We start from the raw sequence: 15,130 nt of genomic DNA on the forward strand, positions 1-15,130 counted from the left end.
TCCGTGGATTTGAATATCTTTTGTCGATTTATAAATGGATTTAAAATATTGCCGACATATACGGATGTTGTACGTTATATTTCAACGTTGTTAAACATGTCCGTGGATTTGAATGTCTTATGCGAGCTATGCTTAAACTTGTCTAATGCTTTTGTGAAGCAATGCAAGCTTATATTTTGAAATTGATTATGATCTTTACATTGTTACATATACGCAGCAAGACGATAGTAAATGGTAGTAAAAACGTTAATTATATAATTTTCAATGTCTTTTTCAGGTCCAGTTTTCCTCTATACTTCAGTTAAAAGATCGACGCCAACACCTCAAAACCATAGACGTGCTTCCTGTATTGAGGCTACTTGTACATCGCCATATTATACGTGAATTTACAAATTGTCGCAATGCTTCTAGAACTTCCGGTGGCTTGCCTACACACACCATAACATACTTGGCAGGACCTCTTGTTTCCGGCCATGGAACAACAAAAAGTTGCAGGAGTATAATCGTATTATACCCAGAAGTCTGTGAGGAAAAGCTGCTTTCAATTATTGCTTTTTATTACCAAAGACAAATCATACTGTTTTACTTAAATTAGTTGGTCAAGAAATGTCTTATTTTCACTTGTCGCAAATCGCTTTTGGATTAAAGTTTTGTACAGATGTATGTACGTTAGTTAGTATTATCATTATGTGAAAGAGTTTCAAATAGTCACGCGCGCTGTCAGAAGTCAACATTTTTTTTAAAAAAAGCTTGATAATTGCTACTAATGTTTAATTCTTATTTTAGGACATTTAGTTTTAAAATGTCTGGAAATGGCCGTTTTATGGAATACACAATGTACAATGAAATTTGCTATGTTTGACATACCACGGCGAGGAAAATAGATTCTGTTTGAATTGTTTAAGTATTAAAATTTATTTTGTTCTAAGAAACAAATATATTGTGAGGCATGTTTTTTATGTCGTTTCCAAAATCAGTATTTGTTTGCATAGTTCGTAGCCATATACAAAAACATCTAATATTTTCAAGTTGGAGTCCTCTAAAAAGAGATATTATATGTACTCTCTGTAGAAAATAAATTGTTTCTGGCAGACGACATTCATAATTTCACTGGGAAGAACATATGACCGTTACAATATTAATTATGTATAAACGAAGACCTTGTAGAGTACGTAGCGGACTTTTCATAATTTTGATTAAAAGTTAAAACTAGGAATTATTTTTATGCCCCCGGCATCTAATGATGCGTGAAGCATATAATGATCGTCCTGTCCGTTTGTCCGTCCGTACGAGGTTAACCAAATGGAACCGTTTCGTCTAGCATGAATACCCCTTACTAGAATGACTTGATACTAATGCAGATGTAACCTGTGGACACTCCTCATCTTCAGACATCACTTGACCTCAGTTTGACCTTGACCTTGACCTCATTTTGGACTTAAGTTGCTTTATATGGGCCATCTCTTGGTTAACCAAATGGGACCGTTTCGTCTAGCATCAATGCCGCTTACAAGAATGAATTGATACTAATACAGATGACACCTGTGACCATTACTCATCTTCAAACATACCTGACCTCAGTTTGACCTTGACCTCATTTTGGACTTAGATTGCTTTATATGGGCCATCTCTTGGTTAACCAAATGGGACCGTTTCATCTAGCATTATTAATACCGCTTACAACAAGGAATTAATACTAGTACATATGAAACCTGTGACCATTCCTCATCTTCAAACATTACCTGACCTCAGTGTGACCTTGACTTCGTTTTGGACTTAGGTTGGTTTGTATCGACAAAGATGCCACCGGGGACATCAAGCGTTTATTGAACGCAGATTCTTGTTGTTTCATGTGATTGTGAAAAAAGTCTTTGATTAAACAACAACTGAAAACTCTTCTACGTGGAGAATACTTGTATGGTTAAATTGTTGGAGTTACTTACTGAATGGAATGTTAATTTTATATATCTGATTAAAGTTGTTTAAAGTTTCACTTAGTACATGTATTTCTACATTTAAATGAATAGATGTTACACAAAAATAATATTTTCACCAACACAAATTGGATTTACTAGAAAGGGGGACTACGGACTATATGATAAACAGGACTTGGGTATTATCAGCTTACATATATTATTGTAATATTGTATATAGGTCTATTTTTAAGGAAGATATGTGTTTGCTATCTGAATTATAGCAGTTGTCTTGTGTATATACAGTTGATAGACTATGGTAGATATATTGTCTGAAGTTTTAGCTATTTTGTATTATATATGAACTTTTTTTGAGTTTTACTTGTTATGTGTATGCATGAGCAATCCGCGCAGTCTGGTCATGATCTATGCTGTTCGCTAACGGTTTTTCTATAGCTATATGCTTTGAAGCAGCCCACTGTGTTGGTTTTCTCATGGCACGGCTTAGTATATAAGTTGTTTTAAGTTTTACTATTTGTTTTTTTATTTATAAAAAGAATACATATTAATAGTATGTAACTGTGGTTTTGATCTAAACATTGGTATTATTGTTTGCACATCTGAGAGCATAAAATGCTTAAAGTGAGCTATTGCGATCGTCCAATTTCCGTTCTCGTCTGGTGTCAACAACTTAAGGAACTCTTTTTAATGAAACGTCAAAATGTTGACCTTGATGAAATCTCAGACAAGAGTTCCACTATTTCAAAAAAAACCATAAAAATATGTAGAATTAATTGAAAACATAATTAAATTTCCAGATGCTCCATTTTCTATTCTTTATTTATTTACGTTTCCAGAAAGTTTACATCTACAATATTTAGGTCTTTAAAACCTGTTCATTTCAGTTCAAACACTTTGTCACTAGGTCAAATCATAGATGTACCAAATTAATACGTTTTCTACCGGATTTTCATAGCACTTTGCGAGAAAATTTGTTTTTTGTAATGTAGGTTATCTTCAAATTGGGTAACCTAACGTCTTAAAGTTCCATAAGGTTTTTAGCTCACCTGAACAATGCTCAGGTGAGCTTTTGTGATCGCTTGATGTCCGGCGTCCGTCTGTCTGTCTGTCGTTTGCCTGTCTGTCAACACTTAGCTTGTGTATGCGATAGAGGCTGTATTTTTCAGTTGATCTTCATGAAATTTAGTCAGAGTAATTGCCTTGATAAAATCTAGGTTGAGCTCGAACATGGGTCATCTGGGGTCAAAAACTAGGTCACTAGATTAATTCAAACAAAAACCTTGTGTATGCGATAGAGGCTGTATTTTTAAACTGATCTTCATGAAATTTAGTCTGAATGATTGCCTTAATGAAATCAGATTCGAGTTTAAAAATGGGTCTCTTGTGATCAATAAGTAGGTCACTAGGTCAAATTAAAGAAAAACTTCGTGAATGCGATAGAAGCTATATTTTTCAATTGATCTTCATAAAATTTGGTCATATTGCCTTCATGAAATCTAGGTTGAGTTCGAATATGGGTCATCTGGGATTAAAAAGTAGGTCCCTAGGTCAAATCAAAGAAAACCCTTGTGTATGCAATAGAGGCTATATTTTTCAACTGAACTTCATGAAATTTGGTCAAGGTTGAATATGGGTCATGTGAGGTCAAAAAGTAGGTCACTAGGTCGTATCAATGTAAATATTTTTTTTAAACTCAAGAGACCACATTTTTAGCCCACCATCATCAGATGCACTGAAAAAAACTATGACCTTGACATTGACCTAGTGACCTACTTTCACATTTTTGAAGGTACAGGCTTCAAATTTGGACCACATGCATAGTTTCATGTTCTGAAATGAAATTTGACCTTGATTTTGACCTAGTGACCTACTTTCACATTTTCAAGCTACAGCCTTCAAATTTGGACCACATTCATAGTTTTGTGTACCCAGGGGTGTGGAAATCCTTATATTTTTCACTTGTCCACGGACAAGTGAGATTTAAAAATCCACTTGTCCGCAGTATAAATTCACTTGTCCGGATTTACAACATTAAGACCTGCATGAAATTGATAATTCTTTTATTTAGACAATAAAAGCAAACATAGACATATTATTAGTACAGAATCAATACAGTAACTGTGGAAGCTTACATCAGCTTATGCTATGAACTTAAATTCTACACATTTACCAGTACCAGTAAAGAGACTGTCACATCTATTCATTTAGGCATAATATAAGTTTACATCAGACTGCACTGAGAAGATGGGTTCTCAGATATAGCTTTTAGTTTCTCTCTAGCAATTTCCTCCCCACCCAAAGACTTAACAAGGTCATTTAACATAGGCTGGATATTTTAAAACTCAGGATTAGACTGGCTTGAAGTTGAAGGAGGGGCTTCAGTTGTAATAGTTGCAGATTTTACTGGCTGCTTATGATGAATGTGTCTTTTGCCAGACTTAAGCCATTCTTCTACTGATGGCAGTGGGTCAAATTTATTAAAGTCAGGACCAGATACAACAATACGCATCTGATTCTGGAGATTGTGTTGTGTCAGACGAGTTCTTAAGGGATTTTTAACCAAGTTCATATTAGAAAATAGCCTCTCACATGCAGCTGTTGAGGGTGAGATTGTTAACAAACACTGAAGCAAACTACTGATGTGTTTGACAGACTCCTCCTTTCTCTGAAGGATTGATGTGTAAACTGCAAGAGGGTGGAAGGTTCTTTGCATAGAAACCTGGACTTTTAAGGTTTGCCATTCAGAGGGAATACAGGAAAGTTCATCCTGTGTCAAAAGATCATTGGACTGTTGACATAATTGCTTAATTTCTTGACAGCCATATGTGCTAAGTTCTGTCAAGGTATGGGGCCAGTTTCTGAAATCAAATACCCTGTATAAACTAAGTGGGGGATTCTCAAGGTCTTGAAACCTGTTTATTATATACTGGTTAATTTTTTCAAGGAAACATTGAATATCATTATCTTCTTTGAAAGGAGACAGTGTTCCAGAGAGCTTGAATTTGCCATCAAACATGTTAGATTCTTTGTCAAACAAGCTGTAGAACTTGGACAGATATTCACCAGGCTCTTGAGTCATGGAATGCAGTGTCATGTAAAGAGTATCAATTGCTTCCTTAACTTCAAATATAAGTAAGTCTTTGTATTGAAACTGTTGTGAGACTTTTGTAATAGCAGACAAAATATCAATCATCAGATAAATGTATTTTACAAACTTAACTTGTTTTAAGTCTTTAAGAATAGCTCTAGCCTGTCCAAGTTCATCAGCTTTGTTTGAAGTTGACAAGATTTGCTCCATATGTGTTACAGGGACATTAAGGTCTTGACAAACAGCTTTCAAAGCACGAAGTTTAGAGGAAACCCATCTAATAGATTTAATTTCTGTGTGCATGAGAATGTCTTCCTCTAGTACCAAAGCAAGGTTTTTTAGCTCTTCTCTTCTCTTAGGAGAGAATGAGTAGAATTTGCAAACTCGTTTTAAAGTGTCTTCAAATGTTTTGAGATATGCAACCTCTTTAACAGCATCCAAAACTCCCAACTCGAGTTTATGGGCAACACAATGAGTTACTATAACGTTATTGTCAACTGAATCACGTATCCTTTTGGCAACACCACTCTTTGCCCCTAAATTTACAGCAGCCCCATCTAAATTCACACAATCTAGCTTTGCACCCGACTCCTGGTTGGAAAGATTATCTATGTCAATGCCACATTTCAGTACTCCCCTCTTAATAGCATCAGTAACTCCCTCTGCTCTGGCATTATCTAACTTCTCAGTACTGGCAATGGTAGTAATTGGTTCAAAAGTTTCTGGATGAATATAACGCAACAAAATACCTTCTTGGTCTATTACTTAACAGTCAGTGCTAGAGTCACTCATGATAGAAAAAAATCTGGCATTATTTAAGTGGATCTTGGTTTCTTCAAGGAGAACATTAGCAACAGAATTTTGAAATGTAACACATGCATCTCTAGTTAAGTGGTCATTTCCCAAATCAAGGCCGTTTTTCTTCTGGACTTCACATAGAAAGGGATAATCACTGTATGGGCGGTTATGTTTAATAACAGCATATGCCGAGTTGAATAATTTCTTATACCTTTCAACTTCATTTATTTCAACTTTTGCAAAGGCTTTATCAAGTGGTCCAGTTTTAGACTTTTTATTTTTGCGTTCAAAACTGGCCATACAAGACACATGCTTAGAGGAAAGTTGATGTGCTGTTAGGGTGTCTTTTCTAGATAAGTTTGCAACACTTTTGCCTACAAACAATGCGGAAGTCGTGTCCGCGAGGCTAGGGAACATACGACATACGTAACAAAACGCCATGTCCGAATCTTCGTCCATACGAAGCCAGCTAAAACCCTTTAGCCAGGTCTCTTTAAAAGTTCTGACGCGCTTAGAATCGTATTCCCGATCCCTTTCCGATTTAGATTTTCGTTTTTTGCTCTCGCTATCGTCTCCTGGGTTTTTCTTAGGCTCATTTTTGCCTGATACCGAAGATCTAACAACGAATTTGTCCATAATTTCTGCAAGTTGTTTACGTTTCCGGTTTCTAATTGTCGAGTTCACGTATGCAAAGTCACGCGAGATCGAGGCTGAGAGCCAATCAGAACGCGGAAAGCGGTGCTAAATTTAGACGCCAGAGTAGGGTATTTCCAAAACTGCAGCAATCGAGGGGCCTTCGGCGGGATTAAAAACACTTGTTCCGTACATTATTTATTTATATCGCCTCCATAAGCTTGAAACAATAGCGTTACTTAATTATTTCTCATTCTTTTTTATTTCATACCTGAAAATTTTTGCTTGTCCGCGGACAAACGGAATGAAAAAAATGCACTTGTCCGCCAGCAAAAAGTCCCGAGTCGGACAAGTCGGACATAGTAATTCCACACCCCTGGTACCGAAACAATCCTTGACCTTTACAGTGACCTAGTGACCTACTTTCACATTTTTGAAGGTACAGGCTTCAAATTTGAACCACATGCATAGTTCTGTGTTCCGAAATAAAATTTGACCTTGATTTTGACCTAGTGACCTACTTTCATATTTCTCGAGCTACAGCCTTCAAATTTGGACAACTTGCATAGTTTTGTGAACCGAAATAAACTTTGACCTTAAGATTGACCTAGTGACCTACTTTCACATTTCTGTAGTTACAGGCTTTAAATTTAGACCACATGCATAAGATTGTGTACCGAAACAAACTTTGACCTTGACATTGACCTAGTGACCTAGTTCCACATTTTTGAAGGTACAGGCTTTAAATTTGGACCACATGCATAGATTTGTGTTCTGAAGTGTAATTTGACCTTGATTTTGGCCTAGAGACCAAGTTTCGCATTCTCAAGCTACAGCCTTCAAATTTGGACCACTTGCATAGTTTTGTGTACCGAATAAACTTTGACCTTAAGATTGACCTAGCGACCTACTTTGAAATTCAAATTTCTCAAACTATAAAGCCTTCAGACTTGATGCACATGCATAGTTTTATGTACAAAGAACTTTGTCCTTGAAATTGATCTAGTAACCTACTTTCACATTTCTCAAGCTACAGCTTTCGAATTTGGACCACATGCACAGTGTTGTGTACAGAAATAAAATTTGACCTTGAACTAGTCATTAAGTCTTGAAATTTGGAACACTCAAAAATGGCACATTGGTAGGCGCCAAGATCACTTTGTGATCTCTTGTTGGTCCAGTCCTTATGAAAATTGGCCAGAATATTTGTTTCCATGAAATAAATAGGGCACACATGTTTACACTGTTATGAATTGTTTCTCAGGTGAGCGACCAAGGACCATCTTGGCCCTCTTGTTACTTTTATAGATGGCCCTCCTGTTACTTTTATAGATAAAGCAGCTGTCAATTTAGATATTACGCATAATTAAATGGTTAGAATGTCTCCTCTTTAAATATTGAAAATGTTGAATTATTCAACATCATTACCCTTATCATATGACACAAGGTGCATAACTCTGGGACCAATTTTTCATGAATTATTTCCCCTTTTTACTTAAAATTTTAGGTTAAAGTTTTGATGCACTTTCACTCTGTCTCTGTTATTACTGAATGGATTTGATTCAAACTTAAAATAGTTGTTCAACATCATCACCCACACCATATGACGCACGGTGCATAACTCTGGCACCAATTTTTCATGAATTATTTCCCCTTTTTACTTAGAATTTTAGGTTAAAGTTTTGATGCACTTTCACTTTGTCTCTGTTATTACTGAACGGATTTGATTCAAACTTGAAATAGTTGTTCAGTATCATCACCCACACTAACACTATATGATACAAGCTGCATAACTCTGGCACCAATATTTAATGAATTATGTCCCTTTTTGCTTAGGATATACTTATATAGTGTTTTGATACATTTTATCTTTACCTCTCATTACTTTAAGTTGATATTTTTGACATAGACTCAGGCTATTGTGCAATATCTTCATCCACAATTGGAGTCATAAAACTCTCCAGTGACAGCTTTAGTTTCCTCAGATGTGCCCAGTTTCACTATCCAGCATCGAAATAGTCGAGCACGTTGTCTCCTGTGACAGCTCTTGTTTGTTTGGTCAGTAGGTTAAAGATGAGGTCATGGTGGCCGGAACCGGCTACCTAGTTACTGCCTCTTGATAATTTGTTAAACATTGTATTCCACATAGTGACCTAAATGTTTTGACCATGTATGCACGATGTATGTATTATATTGTTTTATCTGTTCAGGGATTTAAAGGACATTAAAATAACAAACGCCGATTTAAATTATTACTTAAATGACAAAAAATTCAAGCATTTTAGAAATTTACTAAATAAATTTTCATTAAAGGTAAAACGCTACCTTAATGATTGACTTGTCCTGCTCATTTAGCAGAGTCTTAGCTTAAAATTTAAGGTCATACATGTACTTGCAGTTCAAAGGTTTATATTATCTGTTTTGTATCTGCTTTCTTCTCTTCCTGTGACGTTGTACTATATATAATATTTCAGCAGATTTACTTCCCTTTGAAAAGACTGGACTTACTAAAAAAGAAGTTTGATCGTATTATAAATATTAAAACACGAGTTTTTTATTTTTGGTTTTGTAGTTGTTATTGTTCTTATTTCACTACTATTTTAAACACCTAATTCAAAAAGAAAATAGCATGTAGGACTGATTACATTAAACCGGAAGTAAGTACTCAGTGTAACATGTGAAGTAATCCAAAATGTAGTTCCTTGCTGTTTATGGAATCTGGTACAATGAGTCATATGAGGATGTATTTTGTCTTAGTTTTTTATTGCTTATTGTATTGCGAAAAATATCCAGAGCATTTTCATTGTGAATTTGCTTGAAATTAAGTTTTATTTTTTGACAAAATGTCTACATACACGTTATTGCTAACAGCTGTTTTCATGGGACAATTTAGAGGATGATGTTTTTCAGAAAAGATTATTTTTCCTGTATATAACATAACATGTTGATATTATTCTATCTTTAATAAGAAAGTGTATCGTACTTCATGAGTATATATTGTTGTCATATCATTGAAATGCTCTACAGAGTTGAATATAAGGTCTGAATTGTTTATATGAGGTAAAGAATGAACTGAATTGGTAGAATGTAACCAAGAAAATGAGCAGGGGTAAAATGTGAAACGTGTTTAGGTATGGCTGTTAATGGGCTAGTTTGGCCATATTATGATAGAAAATGAAAATTTCAGTGCAATTTTGCAGAGAAAGTGTAGAAAAAACTAATTATATTTCAATTTCACTGTTTATGGTGTATTTTGTTCTAAAAATGCATGTTTACTGACTAAATAATACTAAATATTATGTGTCAGGGTTAAGTTCAGGTATATTTCACAGTAAAAGTGTGTGATCTGAGTGACGTTTACTGTAAACAAATGATAGAATATGGCAAGAGTAAGCCTCAGCAAGGAAATGTGGTCATAAATTATTTTGCAACAGGTTTTTCTAAGGAAATTTGGCAGACTTGCATACGTTACTGAAAAAGGCGTAACGTAAAAACCTTGAACATTGATTGTATCAAACTGAAACTGGTATTTTTTCATGCATTTAGGTTACAATGGTACAATGTTAGTGAAAGTAACACTTTTTGCGTATAGAACGTTTTCCTTTAAGGACTGATTACACCAAACCGGAAGTGTCTACTTTGTATTACTTGTCCAAAATATAGTTCCTTGTTGTTTATGAAATCTGGTGTAATGAGTCATATGAGGATGTGACAATTATATTTTTGGTTACTTTTATTGCTTGTTGTATGGAGCAATTTCACTGTGAATTTCCTGGAATATGTTTTATTCTTTGAGAATAATGTTTATACGTGTGCAATAGCTAAACGGCTATTTTCATGGGGCCATTTTAAAGGGTGATATTTCTCAGAAATGTATATTTTTCTTTTATGTAACATATCAGTATTTTCTATTTTTGATAAGAAGACATGTCATACTAAATGACAATATATGTTTTTTTATATCACTGAAATGCTCTAAAGAGCTGAAAATGAGATCTGAATATTTTATGGTTTATATGAAAATAAAGAATGAAATGAATTGGTAGAATGTAACCTTGTATGTGTCGGAATTTAGCCCGAGTTGCCTTGTCATAAAAACAACAAACTTGCCTTCCGTTTTCATTAATTCTTCACAGAGGAATTCATACTTAACAACCGTTTATCTAAATCACAGAGGAATTCATACTTAACAACCGTTTATCTAAATCACAGAGGAATTCATACTTAACAACCGTTTATCTAAATCACAGAGGAATTCATACTTAACAACCGTTTATCTAAAGCTTAATAAATACACTTTGTAAGGCAGTGTTAGCATTTTTGTTATACTTATGTCAAGAGAAATAGTAAAGTTGTCTGTTTACCCGCGTATTGGCTTTATTATGTATATTTTTGATGACGTATACCGGGACCGGGTAGTGGTCTGGGTCATCATAGCAACAGAATTACAGGAAATGCCATATTAAATACAGTTCATACAATAATTTATGATGTCATATGCCGGGCAGTACTCTTGAATATCATAGGTGCACAACTGCATGAAATGCCATATTAATTAAATACAGTTCATACAATAATTTATGATGACATATGTCGGGCAGTAGTCTGGTTATCATAGGCGCAGAACTGCAGAAATGTCATATTCAATACAGTTCATACAATAATTTGATGACGTCGGGCAGTAGTCTGGTTATCATAGGCGCAGAACTGCATGAAATGTCATATTAAATACAGTTCATACAATATTTTATGTAGTGACTATTACTATTTGCTACTGTGAGTGGAGTTCAAAGTTACGTGAAACCATATATTAAGTAGTGAAATATGCGGATTTGCAATGTTTTGATGTCTTGTACATAGTTTTGTTATATATATGAGTTGATGTATGACATATGTTAATTGCTTTATTTACGTTGTAACTGTTTATACAGTATTTTATGTCTATATAATATATGATGAACATGTTTATGGAGAGGATATCATGACAATTGCAGCATCAGTAGTTAAGATTATTGGGCGAGTTGAATTGAATGATGGGAGTGTTAGGGAAATGAAGAAGTATAAGCTTTCAATGAAAGATACTTAAGTTACTTTACATAAAAAAATGTAAATTTCATTTTTATTTTATTACTGTATATAGATGAAATTTTGTTTGTTCAATAATTGAATGCCACACGCTTTTTTAAAAATGGATTCCATTGAAAATGTAGTTGCTGTTGTTGTTGTTGTTGATGATGATGAAATATGTAGTCATATATAAATATACGTTAAATATAGGTTAACTTCTGATGGAATGCATTTTTGTTTTAAGGTAGTTGTGTGCGTTTGGGTATATTCATTTTGATTAAAAACTTATTTGTAGACACATACAAAAAGCATTGAATTTCGGCAAATAGAAAACTTTGGGTCATGTATTTAATCCCCCGCCGTGGCGGAGGGATTATAGGAATGGTCTGCATCCGTACGTCCTTCCGTCCGTAACAAAATCGTGTCCGATCCATATCTTCCAAACCCCTTGAAGGAACATGAAACTTGGGTCAAATGATCACTTCATCAAGACGATGTGCAGAACCCATAAGTCAGCCTTGTCGGTTCAAGGTCAAGGTCACAACTCAAGGTCAAAGGTTTGAGCCTGCCATTTTGTGTCCGCTCTTTATCTCCTAAACCCTTTGAAGGAATTTTATAAAACTTGGGTCAAACGATCACCTCACCAAGGCGACGTGCAGAACTTATGAGTCAGTCATGTCGGCTCAAGGTCAAGGTCACAACTGAAGGTCAAATGTTTGATCCTTCCATTTCGTGTCCGATCTATATCTCCTAAACCCCTTGAAGGAATTTTATAAAACTTGGGTCAAATAATTATCTCATCAGAACGATATGCAGAAATTATGAGTCAACCATGCCAGCTCGAGGTCAAGGTCACAACTAAGGGTCGAAGGTTTGAGCCTTCCATTTGGTGTCCACTCTGTATCTCCTAAACCCCTTGAAGGATTTTCATGAAACTTGGATCAAATGATCCCCTCATCAAGAACTCATGAGTCAGCCATCTCAACTCAATGTCAAGGTCACAACTGAAGGTCAAAGGTTTCAGCTTTGTATCTCCTAAATCCCTTGAAGGATTTTCATGAAACTTGGGTCAAATAATCACATCATCAAGACGTTGTGCAGAATTCATGAGTCAGCCGTGTCCGTCGTCCGTCGTCTGTCTGTCAACATTTAGCTTGTGTATGCAGTAGAGGCTGTATTTTTAACTGATCTTAATGAAATTTAATCAGAATGATAACCTTAATTAAATCTAGGCCGAGTTTGAAAATGGGTCATCTGGGGTTAGAAATTAGGTCACTAAGTCAAATCAAAGAAAAACCCTTTTGTATGCGATAGAGGCTGTATTTTTCAGTTAATCGTCATGAATTATGGTCAGAATGATTATCCTGATAAAATCTAGGCTGAGTTCGAACATGGGTTATCTGGGGTCAAAAACTAGGTCACTAGGTCAAATCAAAGAAAAACCTTGAGTATGCGATAGAGGCTGTATTTTTAGCTCACCTGAGCAATGCTCAGGTGAGTTTTTCTGATCGCTCGATGTCCGGCGTCTGTCGTCCGTCGTCTGTCGTCCGTCGTCTTTCAACATTTAGCTTGTGTATGCAATAGAGGCTGTATTTTTCAATTAATCTTCATGAATATTGGTCAGAATGATAACCTTGATGAAATCTAGGCCGAGTTCGAAAATGGGTCATCTCGGGTCAGAAACTAGGTCACTAGGTCAAATCAAAGAAAAACCTTGTGTATGCGATAGAGGCGGTATTTTTCAATTAATCTTCATGAATATTGGTCAGAATGATAACCTTGATGAAATCTAGGCCGAGTTCGAAAATGGGTCATCTCGGGTCAAAAACTAGGTCACTAGGTCAAATCAAAGAAAAACCTTGTGTATGCAATAGAGGCGGTATTTTTCAACTGATCTTCATGAAATTTAGCCAGAATGATAACCTTGATAAAATCTAGGCCGAGTTCGAAAATGGGTCATCTTGTGTCAAAAACTAGGTCACTAGGTCAAATCGAAGAAAAACATTGTATATGCAGTAGAGGATGTATTTTTCAATTGATCTTCATGAAATTTGGTCAGAGTGATTGCCTTGATGAAATCTAGGTCGATTTTGAATATGGGTTATCTGAGGTCAAAAATTAGGTCACTAGGTCAAATTAAAGAAAAATCTTGTGTATGCGATAGAGACTGTTTTTTTCAATTGATTTTTAGCTCACCTGAGCAATGCTCAGGTGAGTTTTTGTGATCGCTCGATGTCCGGCGTCTGTCTGTCGTCTGTCTGTCGTCTGTCAACATTTAGCTTGTGTATGCGATAGAGGCTGTATTTTTCAACTGATCTTCATGAAATTTGGTCAGAATGATTATCTTGATAAAATCTAGGCCAAGTTCGAAACTGGGTCATCTGGGGTCAAAAACTAGGTCATTAGGTCAAATCAAAGAAAAACCTTGTGTATGCGATAGAGGCTGTATTTTTCAATTAATCGTCATGAATTTTGGACAGAATGATTACCTTGATGAAGTCTAGGCCAAGTTTGAAAATGGGTCATCTGGGAGCAAAAACTAGGTCACTAGGTCAAATCAAAGAAAATCCTTGTGTATGCAATAGAGGCTGTATTTTTCAATTAATCTTCATGAATTGTCGTCAGAATGATTGCCTTGATGAAATTTAGGCCGAGTTCAAATATCGGTCATCTGGGGTCAAAAACTAGGTCACTAGGTCAAATAAAAGGAAAACGTTGTGTACGCGATAGAGGCTGTATTAATCAATAAATCTTCATGAATTTTCGTCAGAATGATTACCTTGATGAAATCTAGGCCGAGTTTGGAAATGGGTCATCTGGGATCAAAAACTAGGTCACTAGGTCAAATCAAAGAAAAACATTGTGTATGCGATAGAGGCTGTATTTTTCAATTAATCTTCATGAATTTTCGTCAGAATAATTATCTTGATAAAATCTAGGCAAAGTTCGAAAATGTGTCATTTGGGGTCAAAAACTAGGTCACTAGGTCAAATCAAAGAAAAACATTGTGTATGTGATAGAGGCTGTATTTTTCAATTAATCTTCATGAATTTTGGTCAGAATGATTGCCTTGATGAAAACTAGGTCAAATTTGAATATGGGTCATCTTGGGTCAAAAGCTAGGTCACTAGGTCAAATCAAAGGAAAAACTTGTATATGCGATAGAGGCTGTATTTTTCAATTGATCTTCCTGAAATTAAGTCAAAATGATTACCTTAATGAAATCTAGGCCAAATTTGAAAATGGGTCATCTTATATCAAAAAGTAGGTCACTAGGTCAAATCAAAGAAAAACCTTGTGTATGCGATAGAGGCTGTATTTTTCAATTGATCTTCATGAAATTTGGTCAGAATGATAGCATTGATGAAATCTAGGTCAAGTTCGAATATGGGTCATCTTGAGTCAAAAACTAGGTCACTAGGTCAAATCAAAGAAAATATATACTTATATCCAATATTTTTGCTCCAATTTTAATGATAATTGGTCAGAATATTTTTTTCCATGAAATCACTAGGTCAAACATGTTTACTCTGTTTAATATGCTGTGTTATGGTGTGTTTCTCAGGTGAGCGACCTAGGGCCATCTTGGCCCTCTTGTTCAATTAATCTT

The 15,130-nt window shown here is 35.3% G+C and overlaps 2 protein-coding genes across 2 annotated transcripts in view; one reads left to right on the forward strand and one right to left on the reverse strand.

Annotated features, from left to right (window-relative positions):
• LOC123544264 (uncharacterized) overlaps positions 1-2,737 on the forward strand; it is a 200,719-nt gene extending 197,982 nt beyond the window's left edge. The window contains exon 2 of the mRNA XM_053526071.1: positions 278-2,737. The gene's annotated coding sequence lies outside the window, so the exon portion shown is untranslated. The remainder of the gene's footprint in view (positions 1-277) is intronic.
• The window catches only part of LOC123543813 (uncharacterized), a 453,424-nt gene that overhangs the window by 134,413 nt on the left and 303,881 nt on the right, over positions 1-15,130 (reverse strand). The window lies entirely within an intron of this gene.

This window comes from Mercenaria mercenaria, chromosome 16 (assembly GCF_021730395.1).
Source record: "Mercenaria mercenaria strain notata chromosome 16, MADL_Memer_1, whole genome shotgun sequence".
NCBI lineage: Eukaryota > Metazoa > Mollusca > Bivalvia > Venerida > Veneridae > Mercenaria > Mercenaria mercenaria.